The sequence below is a fragment of the Peromyscus eremicus genome, chromosome X (genome assembly GCF_949786415.1).
Source record: "Peromyscus eremicus chromosome X, PerEre_H2_v1, whole genome shotgun sequence".
NCBI lineage: Eukaryota > Metazoa > Chordata > Mammalia > Rodentia > Cricetidae > Peromyscus > Peromyscus eremicus.
In genome coordinates this window covers 82,931,327-82,946,194 of record NC_081439.1, presented here as the reverse complement: position 1 = coordinate 82,946,194, position 14,868 = coordinate 82,931,327, and the positions used below count along the sequence as shown (strand labels likewise).

Here is a 14,868-nt window from a genome sequence, read left to right as displayed (position 1 = left end):
ATATACACTCACATAGGCCTCTTTTCAGTTTTACTTTTTTCTTATTTTATTTGCTTAATTTTAATCTTTGATAGTTTCATAAATGTATATACTGAATTTTCAGCATTCTCAGGCTCCATTGTCTTTTCTCATCCCTTCCCCGCCTGTCATGGAAACTCTTTATCTGCCCAACAGTTAGCCCCCTACTTTTTGTGCATGACCAATTGAGCTTAATTAGAGTGTCTTGCATGGCCATAGGTAAGAATTACAAAATTCTTAAAAACTGTGTTCTATAAATAAATATAACGTATTTGTTTTTCCAGCAGTCTAATATTCTATTCCATGATTATAATTTACTATTCTGTTTTCCTATTGGTGCAAGCTTAGATAATTTTCCTATTGCAAACATTATTTAAGTGCTGATTTGTATACATGCCTCTTTTGTACTTCTTTCACTTAAATAAATTTTGGGTTTTGTTTCACTTTCCTGTCTTTGTTTTTCAGGATAATTTTGATGTCTCATTTTCTGCCATGATTTCCCAAACATTTCTTGAGTGGCATCATCCATACATAAATATAAGATTCACAAGTTCATCCACTGGATTTTTTAATTTAGTAAGTGCTGGCTACGAGGGTTTATGCTTTTAAGACATAACCCAGGTAAGATTTATGATTGAGCAAGTTCACGACACAGATAATTTATAAGGTGATATTTCATTCCATTAATTTGCTGACTTATTTTTTTAGCTTGTAGTACAGTTCAACTTCCATTTTTAAAGATTTATTTTCCCATAGAAGCAAAAATAACAAAAAAGAAAATCTTTACAATTTTAAACAATTTAGTTTTTGTGATTTTTGTTCCTTTGCTTTTTTGCTTTGACAATGTCTTACTGTGTTGACAAAGAACTTGTTGTACAGAACAGGCTAATATCAAACTTGCAGCCACCCTCCCACCCCTTCTTTCCAAGCACAGGGATTACAAGTATGTGCCACAATAGCCAAATTGCTATTGCATTAATAATAATACAGTCTGGGTATTTTCAATATGATTAAACTTTCCATATGTTCTTTCAGAAATTTTATTATATATATGTTTATTTATTAGAAGGAATTTTTTTAGCTCACACAAAGATGAAATAATATCAAAAATTGTTTAATATTGAGCATAACAAATAACATCTAAGCAAGATAGCAGTTAAACTGTAACTTTAAAATAAAGGTTTCAAACAATGCATTTCCCTAAGTTTCCTGCTCAAGAAAATAATCCATTTTGGTAGCCTCTGCAGTAGTTACTACACACCCATGAAGCCACAAATAAAAATACTCCTCACTGAGCTATAATATCTATTTTGGTTTTCATTGCACTCTTTCTGAGTTGTTATCTTCAAAGATCAAACAACATAGCTAACCAGTTTAAAGTATATGACTAGAAGTTAGTTTCTTAGTACGTGGTTACATAAAGAAAGTTATAAATCTACCATTAGGATTGGACAGGTGAAGCACATGCCCTCCTGCAGTGGCTTGCTCTGAAAGGTAGAAGAAACCCTGAGCTGTTAGGTGTTAGGGTGAGAGGCAGATCACCTTCATGTATGTATGTATTGCACCAAATAGCAGAATAGAGAGAACCTCAACTGCCCATCTCTTGTCACCAAATAAAGCTTCCAGTGCCAGGACTGAGTCAGATCTAACTGAGTTGTTGGTCAAAGTGGTCCTAAGGGAATCCCGAAACAATCCATGCTGTTGCCAAGACTATAGGTTGCAGGCCACAACCTGACAGCAAGGCCCCATTGCTGAAGACAACACCTACACAACTCATTGAACATGGAAAAGTCTAGCTGGTGCCTAAATAAGAGCCTTCATCCCTACATTCTAGCGTCTTTGGTACAGGAAGGTACTCTGCAGGCAACCAAAAGAGAAGCATAAACACCAAGCCAGCTACAGTGGGGTCCTGACTGCAAGATATGCTATGGCAAACGTGGCACACAGCTTGAGGGAGTAACCAACTAAGATGTGACTTAACTTAAGGCCCACTCCACCAGATGGAACCTATATATGACACTGCTTATGTGACCAAGAACTGAGATCAGATAGCTCGGGGACCTAGGATAAAACAAAATACCACTCTTCTAACAAAACAAAACATAATAATAAAATGACTCCTAATGACATTCTGTTATACTATTAGATCAGTGTCTTATTCCACAATCATCAGAGAAGCTTCTTCCAGCAGCAGATGAGAACAAATAAACAGACTCACAGCTGGACATTATGCAGAGAGTGAGAGACCTTGGAACACTCAGCCCTAAACAGGATGTCTCCATCAAATCCCTCCCATCAGGCTCAGGGAACCCTGCAGTAGAGGAGACAGAAAGAATATAAGAGACAGAGGGGATGGAAGATACCAGAAGAACAAAGCACTCTAAATCAATAGAGCAAAGCCCATTATGAACTCACAGAGACTGAAGCAGCATGCACAGGGCTTTCATGGGTCTGCACCTGGTCCTATGTGTGGATATTATGGCTTCCAGTTTAGAATTTTCATGAGACTCCTGAGCGTGTGAAAGAGAGGGTCTCTGATTTTTGTGTCTGCTCTTGGGCTCTTTTCCTTCTGTTGGTTTGTCTTGTCCAACTCCAATGTGTTAGTTTTTATTTTATCTTACTATATTTTATTTTGTTATGTTTAGTCGTTATCTCTTAGAAGCCTGTTTATTTTCTAATGAGATACAGAAAGGAAGTGAATTTGGAGGGGAGGGATGGTGGAGGGATTTGGAGGAGTAGAGGGATGGGAAGCTATCATCAGGATATATTATGTGAGAAAAAAATCTATTTTCAATAAAAGGAAAAAAAGAAAAAAATCTACTACAATAGAAGCTGCAAACCAAACAATATAAGACTTTGATAGATGGGATCAGTAATAAACATGACAAAAGCCACCATGGTGACTTGTAGATACAGCATCAGAAATTTCTGAATGTAAGAAGCCAGAGGAAATACAATGAAAAGCATCAGTATCAGGGACTTACAGAAACATAATAAAATGGCTGAGGCTATAGTGTTATTTTCTGGAAGGTGAAATGAGAGTACGAATGTGGTTTAAAAAAGGATTTGAAGAAATAATGGCTGACTATTACTCAAAGACAAGCACAAGGAGTGGAAGGTTAAATAGAACTATTCTTATTGGCAGATGACATGGCTGTCTACATAAAGTATTTCAACAGCTCTCGAAAAATATACTTAGTAACCAAAATACAACTTTAGAAAACTATTTGGACAAAAGAAATCAGTTTCTTTCATGTATGCTAGCAATGTAAATGTGGAAATTATAGTGGAAAGAAACATACCATTTGAAAATTCATAAACAAAATTTTTAGGGCTTAATATGAGAAAAATATGCATGTTAGCTATAATAGGAATTTTCAAAACATTAAATGGAAGAAATTGGAGATCTAAATCAGAGTCACATTACAACGTGTTCATGGATTGGAAAACTTAACATTGAAAAAAATGGCAATTTTTGCAAAATTTTTCTAAATTTTTAATGTAATGTTTATAAAAATACTAGTGGCTGTTTTGTAGATATAGGCAATATTATTTAATATTTATATGGAAATTCACAAACCCTACCACAGCTAAAACACATTTGGTAAAAATAATAAAGTTTAAGAAGTCATTCTGTGTGATTTTAATTGTACACATACTACAGAATTCGAGACAGTGGCATAGACATGGACATAAATATCAATGAAACATCGTGTGGAAATGCATTCATACATATCTGTGCAACTGACTTTTGAGAAGGATGCAAAACAATTTTCTATACAAAGGAAAGAAATTTAACTAAATAATTGTAAAACAATTGGATATCCATAGTGGGGCCAAAATACCCTTACAAACCATACATATTCAACTCAAAGTAGGTAAATCAACTGTGCTCAGATGGAAGGCCACAAATCCAAGAGTACATGTGCAGCAAAATCAGACTTGCTGGGTTAAAAGAAAGAGAAGAGAGCACACAATTGGATGGATCTCTGAGGACCTGTGAAAGGTGAAATATGGTCAAAATACACTGCACAAAATTCTCTGGGGATTAATAAAAAATCAAGAAAGTTACACACTGCACCTTCCCTCATCTATAATATTTTCCTTCATGTAAGGAACTTCTAGTTGATCATTTATTGATATTGTATAAATAGTGAGGTATAGATTATAAACGGAAAAGCACATTTCCTCATTTTAGCTTTCTGTATATCTTGCTATATAATTGTCTTTGTGTGTGTGTTTGTGTGTGTGTGTGGGGGGGAAGTACTAGGAATTGAACCTGAAGCCTCACACATACTTAGTAGACTCTCTATGACTGTGGTATAACCTCAGTTTTTTCTTTCATTAAAAGAAATTCAGATACCATCTTGCTAAATTACCCAGACTGCCAATGAAGTTACTCTGTAGCCCAAACAGTCCTTGAAATTGTGATCCTCTTCTCTCAGCTCCCCATTAGTTACCATTATAGGGTGCCACGAGGGTGGGATTTATACAGCACTTTTATATTTAGGATTCAAAAGGAAGATACCTCAAGCAACCATTTATATATTTATTAGAGCTGAAGAAGGAGGTCAGATTTTATATTACAAAAAGTGGTTCTAATCATATATTCCAGTTTTAGCAATGAATACTGGTTTTCCAACTGTATTAGACAGGGTTCTTGAGAGGACAGAACTGATAGAATGAAAAGATGTACTAACCTTGCTTGTTGGCTTCTGTAGTTCCAATTTGGGATAATTGCTCTTACTAACTGAGGTGTGTTAACCCCGGATATAGTTTTGTGCTTAAAAACTCACTCTGAGAAAGGCTTGGAACTGCAGTGAAGTTCTGAACAGCCAGGGTAGTTACCAGCTGGCTGATAAAGACTTTCTATTGGCTTGAACGCCTGAGTAGTCTACTCTGGTGGATACCTCACAGTACTCAGAAGGCAGAGGCAGAAGCAGAGGCTATGTCTATGAGTTCAAAGCCAGCCTTGTCTACATAGATACAAATTAAGAAAAGTAATAGTAAAGGAAGGATTTCCTTACCAGCTGCAACACTCAGGAAAGTGGACTCTGTATGTCACCCGGGCAGCACAATAGAGCTGATCATATTGACATTGATGCAGGTGAATGGCCTGAGAACTTGACTGTGGGAGATCTGGCCCTACCCCTCATCTGCCATATGGTGGTGTGGGCGGGGAAGAGATGCTCTCTCACACCCTGCCCCTTGCTTCCTGTGGCAGGTGGGAGAGGGTCCTGAGGTCATAAGAGCTGGAGAGCTGTCCCTACCCCTCATCAGCTGCAGCACTTGGGAGAGTGGCCCCTAAACCTCGCCTAGGCAACACAGTAGAGCTGGTCCTGATGATCCAGGTGTGGGAGAGCAAAACCTAAGGGTGCGAAAGCAGGAGAACTGGCCCCACCCGATGCTTATCACTGCAAGGGTTAAACTAGCTGGGACAGTGCTGGAGAGCTTACCCTGTTAGTGAAGACAGATACCACCCAGACCCAGAACCAGTGTTATGAGTTGTCCCACCCCAACACACACTCCATCTATGAACTGCAGGAACATGTGAAGGGACCAGTCCTGCAGATCTAAAGCTCCAGGATTTTCATGACCCAGGGCAACAACAGGATACCCAAGAGAAGTCTCAGTGAGGGCCCAGCATTGCTAGTGTAGCAGAAACCAGAGGCCTCCAACCAGACCAATGATTCATTGCAACTAACACTTGCAAGTAAAGATAAATAGACTGGCCAGGCAGTGGTGTACATGCCATTAATCCCAGCACTTGGGAGATAGAGGCAGGCGGCTTTCAGTGAGTTCTAGGCCAGCCTGGTCTACAAAGCAAGTTCCAGGACATGCAGGAATATTACACAGAGAAACCCTGTCTCAAAAAACCAAAAACCAACCCCCCCCAAAAAAAGATGTATAGACCAAAGGGTGTGAAAGACGCAAAGAATAAATAAAATTTTAATTTTTTTTAAAAAAAGAAGAAAAAAGGAAGGATTTTACAGGAAAACACAGTGGCACATGAGGTTGGTGAGACAGTCTTAGAAGAACCAGAAGGATGCTCGTGTAGCAAGAAAGACATCATTTATCTATTTAATACTCATATATCACTTAGCTAAGCAGTGCTATAGTCACTTAGGGTACATTAATGAAGCCTTGGCTAATATCCTATCCTGTTTTTTTCCTGTGGAAGACACACAATAAAATGCCAAATAGCATATGAGTAAACTGTATTTTAGTCAAATAAACAATAGTATAGAAAAGATTAAAAAATAGAAACCTGGGGGTTGGGGATTTAGCTCAGTGGTAGAGCGCTTGCTTAGCAAGCACAAGGCCCTGAGTTCAGTCTTCAGCTCCGAAAAAAAAAAAAAAAGAAACCTGTAGAATTAGTAGTATGGGATAAAAGTTCAACACTGGTGCTGGAGGAACAGCTCAGCAGTTGGGGGCATGTGCTGCTTTTGCAGAGGACCTGAGTTGGTTCCCGGAACCCAGGTTCCCAACACCCGCATCAGGTAATTCACAACGGTTCCAACTTGCTAGTGGCTCCTGGAGCTATGCATGTGGACTGAGTTTCCTAGAGGAGCATCATAAGCTAGTGTTGTCAGCTGACCCCAAATGAGCCAATTGGGAGACCACTGTCTACTTGAAATTTGAGATGGACCTGTTGTCAGACAGGCACTGAAGACTGAGGGAGCTTTGCTTCAAGCTCCTCACCAGAAAGGGGAAGTTGCCTCTGCTGAGGTATTAGAAAAATAAAATTACTTTCCCTGCCCTCCCAGTTAAGTTAGTTTAAACTGTTCTCACTCTTTTTTTTGTGGGAGGGGGTGGGGAGGCACTTCCAGATAGTGGTTCTCTGTGTAGCCCTGGCTGTCCTGAAACTTGCTTTGTAGACCAGGCTGACCTGGAGACCGGCCTGCCTCTGCCTCTGCAATGCTGGGATTAAAGGCGAGGGCCACCACCACTGGCTCAGTTTTTCTTTTGTTGTAAAATGGAACCTTTGGAGCCTAAATTGTCTTGATCCATGCTTTGGAGATTAATGTGTGATCTAGCTGGATCTCTCAGTGTGTCCCCAAGATGATGCTCACTCGAGGCATGGTTTATCCTGAGGTGATTAGCTTTGATTGTGTGACTACTCATAGTGTTTAATGTTCTGGAAGCATCCTTGGTCTTCAAAAATTTATGTCCCTCAGACTGACCTAGTTGTGCATGCCTGTGATCCTAGCTTTTCCAAGACAGAGGTAAGAAGATGCCTTGTCTACATGGTGAAACCTTGCTACAGAAATCCCCAAACCAAAAGTTCTTTACTTTTCTTTTATACTTAATTTTGTTTTTGTTATATGTCATCTTTTTAAAATAGTAAGTACTGAAGTGTGTATTTATTTCTCTTTTTACTGTATTTCATTTCCTTAGTTTAAAAATGCTTTTGAGATCTGAAAAGCAACAACATAAAAATTACTGTCTTCCTCTCTGCCTTTAGGGTTCCTTTAAGAATCTTTCTAAAAATGTTGCTCTGGTATTCATAAACGATTTTTCTTTGTGTTTATCTTTCAAAATATTTATTACTCCACAGATCCCCCCCCTCGCTTTTATTGTTTTGTTTTGTTTTTTGTTTTTTTGAGAGAGGGTTTCTCTGTGTAGCTTTGCTCCTTTCCTGGAACTCACTTGGTAGCCCAGGCTGGCCTCGGGCTCACAGAGATCCGCCTGGCTCTGCCTCCTGAGTGCTGGGATTAAAGGCGTGTGCCACCACTGTCCGGCTCCCCCCCCCCCCGCCCTGATTTTAAAAGATAGCTTTGCTAGAGTAATATTGTTTGGAATTTACCTAATATTAAGGATGAAAATATATAGTTCCGTGTCTTCTGGCTTTTCAAGGTGCTCCAAGATATCTGATGTTACTCTGGTGGGTTTGCTTTTATAAGTGGATTGACTTTTTTCTCTTTCAGCTTTTAATATTGTGTCTTTGTTCTCATGGGCATCAAATGTTACTTGTGTTTCCATAGCCTGCATTTTACTTCCAATCTATCTTAGATTTATTTTTTGGTCCTGTGCATTTTGGATTCCAAGTCTCTCTTGAACTTGGATGTTCATTTATTTTCCCAGATTTAGGAACTTTTCAGATATAATTTCACTGGCTAAGTTTTCCATGCCATTAGTTTTCATGTCATCTCCTCTCTCTACCCGAGGATTCTTATATTCCCAGAGATTTTGAAAGTTGTAGTCATGCTTGTTAATTTGATTTTGTTTATGGATGTCTAAATGTAAAGTTTCCTTGAGCTTTTCTTCTAACCCTAACCTTTCTTTGGCTTGATTTAGTATATCAATAAAGTTTTTTTTTAATTTTATTGGTTGTTTTCCTTAGCTGGTTGTTTTTAAAATATCAGTGTCCTTGCTGACTTTCATATTTACATTCTGAATTGATTTCCTTACTTGTTCGTATGTTTATAAAGCCATTGGTAATTTTTAAGTAGACTTTTGAATTAATTGTCTAGAATTTGAAGAGTTTCAGTATCTTGGATTGAGTATTTAAGGATTAATGATGCTTATGCCTTATATTTTCATGTTTCTTTTGTATCATATAGACTCTATACCTCACCCAGGTTTGCTGGGAGACTGTCTTAGTGAGTAGCTTTCAATGAAAGGTTCAGTAGCCACTAAAATCACAGCCATTGTAATAGCTATAAACATCACACTTAACCATGTGTATAAATAATCATAAAATTGTAATCAATTTCAATCAGTTGATTAAAGCCAACTACTACTGCACCAATGACTATAAAACAGAAAATAGCAAAAATAACGTATAACAAGTGATGAAGTTAAAAACCAATTTGGGCAAAAGTGGAAATGGTAAATGAATGAAGTAAATGAGGGGACCAAAGAAGAGAACATTAAAAACCAGCAAGGCTAAATAAAAGAAAGGAAATGAAAAATGTAGATGTAAAGAGGGGAAGAAAAGAGGAAGAAAATTTTAAAACACTGATTGCACAATTAAGAAAATTGTGAACAAAATTAGGTAACTGTAAGAGAAATGCAACTGGGAGGTTTAAAAATAAAATAAAAATGACTAAAAATATATTAGAAACAAAAGAGAGCAGCATAGAGGCATATAAAAGAAAAAATATGACATTAGAAAAATGTCAAAATATCAGAGCAGCTTCTTTGCAGGTCCTAATAGAGTCTGCCACAGGATGGTAGCAGATGGATGGACTGAAATTGGATTGGCCTATTGTTTTGAGGCTTGTAAGACTGGACCTTCAAGGATCAGATGTCCAACAAGGCTGCAATCTTTTTAGGAGCTTCCAATCTTTGTGTCTCAGGAGCCTCTGCTATCCATACAGTACTTTGCTGTCTGTGTGATGGACAGGTTTTTACCTTGGTTCAGAAACTCACCAGTTCAGAAACTCTGGGGTGGCTAAGGTCTATGCCAAAGTGTGTCTGCATTTTAGAATGAAAGAAGAAACAGCACTGAGATTTGTGTTCGATGGTCAGTCTCTACACATTCGCATCCTACCATGCAGGGACATTGTATGGCAGGGAGGGAACTGCAGAAACCTGGGGCTGTGGTGGGCTTAACATTCAGAGTTCTTATTCTCAAAAGTCGTGAATTACATGCCAGACAGATGGCTCTAGCTCTCAAACTGATTGCTGATCACAAGTATAATATTATCAGTGTCCTTAGTCATCCTTTGGTTATGAGGTATGCTTCCTGCCCCAGGTGATGGGATCTCCTACCACTGTGCCTTTCACGGCAGTACCTGTCAATTGAACTCAAAATGTCCGTGTCTGATCTTCACCTTCCGTATAGAGACACTCACTAGCAATGTGTCCCTAGCCATGATTTTGTGATTACTCTTTTTGTTTCTTTTGGGTTAGCAGAGCAACTCTGTCTCAAATAACAAGCCCTTCTCAAGATGGCACCTATCTACAATACTTTGACATGAAGAGGCCGGGAATGGATTCTTTCTGCTTTCCTGCTCTGGCAGGCTTCTTTCTGCTTTTCTGATCTCTCAGATTTTCACCCCATTATCTGGTTCTGGGTTTTTGATTTAATAAGACCTTTTAAGATTCGTGTTACAGTTTGTTGTTACATTGTTTTATAAGATATCTATTTTAATTGTGCTGTTTGGTGTCACCCTAATTTTTTCTTTTTAACTATTTCTGTGTTCTTGTTTGTGTGTACCAATTCATTGTTTCTTCTCTTTTTCCAGGTTCTTAATTTCCTCCCTTTGTTTATTTGCCCACATTTTCCAAAGTGCCTGGCAGTGATTCTCTGATCCTCCTCCATTTTACACTTCCCCAGGAACTTTGTGTTTCAAAGACTGCAGTTTGGAAGCATCATAGGCCTATTTGATGCCAGGTATTTCTTTGTTAACACATACATTTTAATAGAATTCACTCTCATCTTTTCATACCTACATATAGCCTCATATCCAGCTATTCTTTTTTCACTTTAAGGACCCAAATTGGCAACCTTCCCTGACCTTCAGAGTTACTATTTCATTTTCAGATGAATACTTTTTTAATTTTCATGTATGACAGACAACGTGGGATTTAAATCTAACACTTTTTAGTCTATTCCCTAAAATGTGTTCCTTCCTTGACCTTAAAGACATAATATTTTTAGTTTGGGCTTATTTCAGATATAATCTTTCTGCTTGTTGTTTTAGATCAACTTGAAGCCCCAAACCATCACCTTTTATGTGTATCTTTTGAAATTTTAATCTCTCTTCTCACTTTCCAGAAAGTATGGTTATGGTGAAATGCTGGGGTTTCATTCTTTTACTTACAATTATTTTTTATGGCTTAGTATTTTCCATTTCCATAAAAATGAAGATACTACTTTTGTGTATATTTACATTTCTCCTTGGTTGTTTTGTATTCTTTGCAGAGGAAATATTAGCAGGTAGGTAGCTACATAATATTGATTTCTAACTGATTTCAAATGTCATTTTAACATATGTACATTATATATACTCATATATATTTATATAAATAGATTGATATCTTGCCTGTGCCTATAGTAGAAATCTCTATAAGACATTATCAAACTCACCATATATTTAGTCTATAAACAGTTTTCTACATTGCTAGCACTGGGTCAGAACTGCCAAGTGTTTCTCACCCTGATGCAGGTTCATGAAGATAGACCACAAGGACCCAACCACACTCTTAGATCTTGCTATGCAGAGTCTACTCAGTAATGAGCCTATAATAATCCAATCACTCAAGGAGATTCCAAGAGAACTTTTTATTCCATTATTCACCACTGCCTTCTTGGGTGGACATAAGAAGATACTGACAGCAATCGTGAAGTTTTGGCCCTTTTTCTGTCTCCACATCAGAACATTAAGAGTACATGAAACACACAGTGAACTCTTGAAAGCCATGGTTGATAGTCTTCGGGTCCTTCCTGCCCTAAACTCTGCTTCTTGGTAAGAACCTGTATCGTAGTGACATGGTGAGACACCAAGAGGTTATTCTTCGACCTGTGGCAGGAGAGGAAAAAGATATAGCAGAGGTAGTTAATGGTGAATGCTGACAATGGATGGGAGGTGTTTGGTCCAACTGTTGAGGTTTTGCTGTTTTTAATTTTTTCCTTTTATTAACAATAAATATTTTTCTCATATATTCTGATTATGGTTTTCCCTCCCTCTATTCCTCTTAGTTTCTCCCCACTTCCTTTCCCATATGAATCCACTCCCATTATGTCTCATTAGAAAACAAACAAGCTTCTAAGGGATAAAAATAAAATAAGATAGAACAAAAACTAACGTATCAGAATAGGACAAAACAAACAAATAGAAAGAAAGGAGCCCAAGAAAAGGCACGAGAAACAGATATAGAAGCAGAGACCCACTAATTTGCAGTCAGGAATCCCATAAACACACAAAACTGGAAACCATATTATATACACAAAAGACCTGTAGGGCAAAAAGAAAAATAAATAAATATATTAATAAAATTAAATAAAAATAAAACATAAGATAATTTTTTCTAAAAAAAAATCCCTGATATAACATTATGAGACAAGGAGCCTCCAAAGATGCCATTGAGTTTGTTGACAATCTACTGCTGGGCATGCAGTCTACCCATCAGAGTAGTTTGTTTCCCCTGGTGAGACTCCATCAGAAGAAATTAAATTTTCATTTGCAAGTGATTATCAATTGGAGATAGGTTCTGTGTTATGGATAGAGGCATATGTCCACTTATTTCAGCTCCAGGGCCCCATCTGGTGCAGACCCATGCAGGCCTTGTTCATGCTGCCTCCATCTCTGTGAGTTCATATGTGTGTGGATCATGTTGACTTAAAGGGCCTTGTTTTCTTGGTGTCCTCCATCCCCTCTGGATCTTAAACTCTTTTCACCTTCTCAGTTGAGGTTACTTAAAAGAATCTGATGTCTTATAGAGGGTTTTAATTTTGTAACAGATGTGTGTGAAGATACTATTGATTGTCTACATGATGATTATATTACTTACAAGATAGAAGCACTGAAATGGGTGAGCATTAATGGAGAATACAGGTCAGAAGTAATACTGGAAAATGCTGTACTTGCATAAGAAAGTCTTGTTAGTAGTTACTATATGAAATGGAGCACAAGAGTTTTGTCCTTACTTGTTATCACTATTTCTGTTGGATTAAAATATGCTAACCTCTCATGTGCTATCTCCTCTTTTCCCCACAGAGGCTCCAAACTGAAGATCCTAGATTTGAGGCAGGATGCTGATTGCAGGACCACATGTTTTCAAACCAGGACCAAATTCCTTTCTGTTTTCAGTCTTGTTCTTACTCCCAAAGAGAAGGCCAACATAGCACTGTAAATTTAGTGTCTGAGGTGGAGTTGTCCAGATATCCCACTGAATAACTAGTGGACTTTTCCCTTGATGGCACCTTGAGAGCAAGGGAATATTTGTCTTTGCTTCTGAGCAAAACTGAACAGAGCTCAGGATGCTTGTAACTCTGCTGTCGAGATTTGCAAATTGATAAACTGTCTGACTATAAAAATACCCCGAAACTTCTGGATCTGTTATGTATTGATCACCTGGCAGTTGATCAGGCTTCTCTCAGTGATATTACAATCCTCTTGTCTCAGATGGTCCACCTGGACAGTCTTAGTCTGTCTAAAATCACCCTTAGATCTTTGAATGGGAAAATGTTCAAAAATTTCCTCACCCCACTTGAGCAAATGGACAGCATTCAGGAGCTCAGCTTGTCTCTCTTCTGCCTCACAAGTCGTCCATACAAATTGCTCAGGTGAGAGTTTGAGGGGAGGTGCCTGTTTTTCTGGACATGCTTTTGTTAAGACAAGAAAGAAGCCAGTCTATGGCATTCCTGAGGCTTTCTGGAATCTCTTGTGCCATTCTCCTCAGCAGTAGCACTACAGGAAGTTTGAAACTGTCCAGTAGATCACTTTATTTATAAGGAGGTAAAAGGGAGGATTACAAAGGTAAGTTGTAACTGTTTCTTTATTTAGCCAACTACATTCACACAATATAGGACCACAGATATATTAATGAAAAGACACAGTCTTTCTCCAGGTATCTAGAGATGACCTGGAAGCCTTGAAGTGGAAGAAGGTAAAGATTTTATGCTGTAGTACTGACATATGTACTCATAAATGAACGCCATAGTTCATAATGCCAGATCATTTTTGTTCATGTGTTATGCTCAAGGATCAGGTCCAGAATCTAGAGATTGTCATTTAGGGACATTCATTCAGTTGGCTGTTATCCCTGACTCCATTCCACCAAATAGTAGAATTAGTTCCACGTGAATTGTAAGTACCAACTAGGATATTTTTTCACTCATTTCTCAGAACCGAGCATAATAATATCTTGTACATGTTCTGAAGATTAAAAATCTCTGTCTAAGAGTGGAAAAGCATCTTTCCCAGAGCCACAAACTTATTAAACTTATGATTTTAAAGCATACATTGTTAGCTCCTGTATATACAAAGAAATTTGTTCTAGGTTCTTAGATACAGTTCCCATCATCAATTCCTCATTATTCAGAAATACTTTTCTGTTTTCTCACTCCAGAGTCCTCCCACCTGGTTTGGAATTCTTACATATGCCATTCTGTGAGCTCTCTTACAGAGACTTCAGATTTCTGTCCCAATGTCCTCAGGCCTCCCACCTCAAGCTGCTGAATCTCAGTAACAATCCAATATCTTGGGAATATTGTAAGCCTTTCCAAACCTTTTCCAAACAGAGACAGAAAATGTCTCTGTTACCCTGCAGCATCTAAGATAAATCATTGTCTTATAACAGATTCTACAACAGCTTCTCTTATACCAGCCCTAAGCCACTGTTCCTACCTCTGTGTGCTTAGTTTTGCTTCTAACTCCATTACAATGTCCATGCTCATGAGAATCCTGCAAAACTTAATACAACTGATGGAGCTGAAATATGTGATTTACCCTATCCCTGTACATTGCTATGAATGATGGTATTTCCAGAGCAGTTTAGATCGACAGAAGCTTGCTGATGTGCATGCACAATTGAAGATGATGCTACAGGCAGCACAGCAAAGTGACATGAACTGGATCACTTTTTCAGAGTGAATTTCACAGTTCAACCAATTTTCAACACTGATATCTGCTATTTAAGCACCAGTGTTCTTTCTTGAGGTCGATGGACTCCACATGTAAGACATATATTGTAGGAAATATAGTCAGGAAATATATATATAGATATGTAACTGGCCTATTAAGATTAACCTTAACAAGAGAATGGAAAAGTTAAGAGTTCCTGAGGGTATTTTGTCCATTGTCATCATTATTTTTCATACCAACTACCATGATATGGATCAGCAGGTCATAATAAATTATACCCCTTGTCCTAACTGAGATTTATTTCTGGGCACTT

The 14,868-nt window shown here is 38.0% G+C and overlaps 1 pseudogene; it reads left to right on the top strand.

The window, feature by feature from the left end:
- The first annotated feature begins 11,139 nt into the window (after positions 1-11,139).
- Positions 11,140-14,564, top strand: LOC131900116 (melanoma antigen preferentially expressed in tumors-like; annotated as a pseudogene).
- Positions 14,565-14,868: the final 304 nt, after the last annotated feature.